This window comes from Pteropus alecto, unplaced genomic scaffold (assembly GCF_000325575.1).
Source record: "Pteropus alecto unplaced genomic scaffold, ASM32557v1 scaffold20, whole genome shotgun sequence".
Taxonomy (NCBI): Eukaryota; Metazoa; Chordata; class Mammalia; order Chiroptera; family Pteropodidae; genus Pteropus; species Pteropus alecto.
In genome coordinates, this window is record NW_006436298.1 from 13,288,047 (window position 1) to 13,292,402 (window position 4,356).

Genomic DNA, 4,356 nt, shown 5'->3' on the forward strand with positions numbered 1-4,356 from the left:
CTCCACAGCTCAACTTCAGTGCTCTGTGACCACATATTTGCTAGAACTACTCTGGGGCTAGTTCTGAGAGTGTTGGAAATGAGGCCAGAAACATGGGCAGGAGCTGATCATGCAGGGCCTTAGAGGCCATGCAGGGTTTTGTGCTTTATCCTGAGAGCAATGGCGAACCATTGAATTTTTATAAACAGAAGGATGATCAGACTCTAGGAAGATCTCTCTAACTATAGTGCTGGGAAATGGAATGGCGGCAGAGCAAGACTGTCAGTTTTTCAGGCAAGAGACAGAGCTGACCTGAATCTCACTGGTGGCAATGGAAGAAGAGAAAAGATGACTTGGAGAGAGATCTGTGATTTATGTATCAGGGTACCCAGAAACGAGGAACTCAAGTAGGTATTATTTTAGTAAGGGACCTGCCATTTGGGGATTGTTGTAAAAGAGAACTGCCATTGGGGTTTCTGGATATGGGCACTTTAATTTTGGAACAGATTCTCTTGTTTTCAAAGAAATCACCAGCATAAACTCTATTTACACCAAAGTAAAGCAAGTTGTTCTTGGAACAAATGGTGAAGGCATCATAAATCTGAGTATGGCAGCTGCAGAGTGAGATGCTAAGTGGTGAAGAATTAGAGAAGGATTTTTCTGAGGTAAGAATTTAGACTGAATTATTGGTATTCTTCATGTCTTGGTTTCCTCTTTGCTGCCATAAAAAACCACCAGAAGCTTAGTGGCTTAAAACAATACAAATTTATTACCTTGCAGCAATCTAGGTCAGAAGTGTGACGTGGTTCTCACAGGCTAAAATCAAGGCACTGGCAGGGATGTGATCATTTCTGGAGGCTGTAAATCTCTTTTTTCCACTTCTAAGGCCACCCATATTCCTTGGCTCATGGCCCCTTCCACCATCTTCATAGGTGACATTGTGGATACTCCAGAGTAATCTCCCCATCTCAAAGTCAGCTGATTAGCAAGCTTAATCCCATCTGAAACCTCAATTCCCCTTTGCCATGTAACCTAACACATTCACAGTGTCTGTGTATATCTTTGTGGGGGACATTACCACACAAAGAGGGGTGCCTACCACACCCCTCATAGTGTATATCTTTGTGGGGGACATTACCACACAAAGAAGGGTGCCTACCACACCCCTCATAGTGCTTAAATTAGTATATTGCACGCAATGCAATGTTGAGTAATGCAGTTGTCTTACCTGGGCCCTGAGGAATCAGGGAAGAAAATGAAGGTTCCCAGGCCGGGTGTGGTGGAGCAGCATAAGCAGGCCTTAAGCCAGGAGACAGTGTTCCCTGCTCTCTTGCAGGAAAGGTCAGAGGTCTAGACTAAGTGTTGGCCTGATCTAGTCTGAATACTCTTGTTGAGGTGGGAGAGCCTGATAGGAGCTAGACATGGCCTAAATGTTGGGGTTTTAGAGGGAAGAAAATGAAGGTTCCCAGGCTGGGTGTGGTGGAGCAGCATAAGCAGGCCTTAAGCCAGGAGACAGTGTTCCCTGCTCTCTTGCAGGAGAGGTCAGAGGTCTAGACTAAGTGTTGGCCTGATCTAGTCTGAATACTCTTGTTGAGGTGGGAGAGCCTGATAGGAGCTAGACATGGCCTAAATGTTGGGGTTTTTAGGGCCTGTGAGCCCCAGGAGGAACACACCGACCCACTTCTCTTAACCCCCAAACATTCAGAAAGCACTGCCATTAGTTCTAGACTGGGGAATTAAACTGTGAGGGATTAATGATGGTTGGGGGTGTGGGGGTGAGATGTCCCCACTTGCAGTGAATATGTATGCATGAAAAAGCACATCTGGAGAAAAGAGTTACAAGGGACAGCATGAGATTAACCAGGAGGCTTGACTTCTGTGGCGGAACCACAGGTGGCAGATGAAGTGACAAGCACCCTTTGGGAGTTCCCAGAAATGGTGCAGGGAGATTCTACCAGCTGTTCTGCGAATCTCAGGCAGATGTGGGTTTGAACATTAAAAGAGATGAGACTTTATTTTGGGCTACTGAGCGAACATCTGGGTTTCACGGGGAAGGTAGGTCCCAGGATTTACAGATGAAGGTGTTGTGGGAGATGGTGGCAGTGGAGTCGGGCTGATTCTCAGGCGTTTAGCTACAGAACGGAGAGGATTCTTGGTTCCTGGGAGATGCATTTTTGGGAGACCTGAGGCAGAAAGGGTGCAGCCATTTTCTTTGTGTATCTGGAGCTGTGTGGAGCTGCAGCTACCTGTGGGGAAGGGCAGCAGGGGTCACAGGCCTTGATGTTTGGGTTGGAGCTTCCAGTGACAAGCAGCGTGCAGAGAGCCTGCCTGCTGGGGGCCCTTTACTGGTCACCTAAAGAGGAGAGGGGGCTGGGCACAGTGAGAGCCTCTTGGGCTTTGGTTGACAGGCCCCCTCCACCCACCCCCTAGTCTCTATTTGGGAGGCCAGCGGTAAGGCAGAGATGGTGTTCTTCTTTTGGGGTTCTATTTTCAAAAGGGAGGTTTCTCTGTACGATGTCAGGGAAGATGCCTTTTTAATTTTAATTTTGATCCTTGGGGCCTTCTCACCTTGCCTCTGTACCACCTAAGCCTTTTCCTTCCACTTGCTGTCTTTCTCATTTAAAGATTTGGACAAGACCATTCCCTTCATTCAATATTTTCTGTTTAATCCATTTTACAATTTAAAAAATAGTTGTTAAAGTCTTAGTCTCAGACACCTAGTCCACAATCGTCCATAGAATTACATGTTCCTGTATCGGGATGTTTATCCAAAACACATTTCTTTTTTCCTATAAAAGACCCAACTATTCTCACAGCAGCAGAAGAAAGGCAGCTAATGGCCCAATGACAAGTAGCTTCTCACTTCTCACATTCCAGCTTGTTCAGGGAGCAACAGGCACTTATACCAGGTACTCGATATAGGTTCCAAAGGCAATTTTGTTTTAGCCAGGCCCTTTTCTTTCAGAATTTTCTACTTTTGCTTTTGTGTCTCTCATTTATTCATTCAGCTATGTGCTGTGATGGATCCAAAGAAACCAAGCTACGGCCAGCCTCTGCCCCTAAGGAACTGACTAGAGATGAGTGCTGCTGCTGTCAGGAAATAGACAGTTACATTACGAGGCAGTTCGTGAGTCGGTCCAGCCTTGGCAAGACTGACTGGAAATTCTGTCAGGGTTCAGAGAGGGGAGAAGGGACTACTGAAGGTTGAGTAGTTAGAGAAAGACTTTTTGAAACTGGCTCTGCAGAGAGAAGGGGCTGGGATGTTTTAGATGGAGTAGGGAGAGAGCATAAGGGATATGGTATGGTATATACGTGTGTGTTTGAACACATGCAAGTACAAGTACATATATGTATACATGTAAATGGTGCAAAATTCAAAAGGTTAAAAACATATACGAAATCTCTCCATCACCTTGTTCTTCAGTTATCCAGTTCTCCTCCCTAGGGGCAGAGTTTATATTAAAAAAATATTTTTGTCTATGGCCATGCTACCCTGAACAAGCCCAATCTTGTCTGATCTTGGAAGCTAAGCAGAATTGGGCCTGGTTAGTACTTGGATGGGAGACCACCTAGGAAGACAAGGTGCTATAGGTGTAAAAAATAAGAGATTGTAAACTGACAAGGTCCTTTGACAAGGTCCTTGTAATCTGTGAGGTCAACCAAGGATTGCCTCACCTAAAAATAAATAAATAAATAAATAAATAAATAAATAACAAAAATAAAGTGAAGATGTTATTAAAAAAAAATAAGTATTTTCAAATACGCGCGCGCACGTACTCTCTCTCTCTCTCTCTTCCCCTCTCTTCCCCTCTACATACTCACAATTTTATGGAAGAAAGATTAATACTTTTGGGAGAAGCCAAGGCTCAAGTGAGCTTCCCTCACTGGCAATGTTTTTCACATGTCATACGTCATTGCTAGAATTAAGCATATTTCCGTGTGACTCCCCTGGGAGGGACGATCTGGATGCTTGCACACCATTTCTCCTGGACTTACCCCACTCATCTTTTCCCCTCTCTTCCCCTCTCTTCCCCTCTCTCCCCCTCTCTCCCCCTCTCTCTCTCTCTCTATCCATGGCTAGATGGCTGAACTGTCTTCGAAGAACTGAAATTTCAAACATGCATGTGTTCTCTGCAGCCACCAAATCCTGAGAAAGAACACTGCATATACCGTTTGGGGGACCATGTTCCTGCCACAAGATGCAGAAAATTTGAGAAACCAAATGTAATTATATAATGTTAGCCACCTTTGCCCCTACATAAAAATCCACAAAAATTCCAGGAGGACTTTGGGCTCCCACAGGACATGGGCTGTGGGTTTGAGCCCAGGGTGTCTAGATCTAAGGGGCTGGGAGCCCCTAGCTGACACATGGGCTGC

The 4,356-nt window shown here is 45.3% G+C and overlaps 1 pseudogene; it reads left to right on the plus strand.

Annotated features, from left to right (window-relative positions):
* Positions 1-3,454: 3,454 nt before the first annotated feature.
* LOC112480898 lies at positions 3,455-3,573 on the plus strand (annotated as a pseudogene).
* Positions 3,574-4,356: the final 783 nt, after the last annotated feature.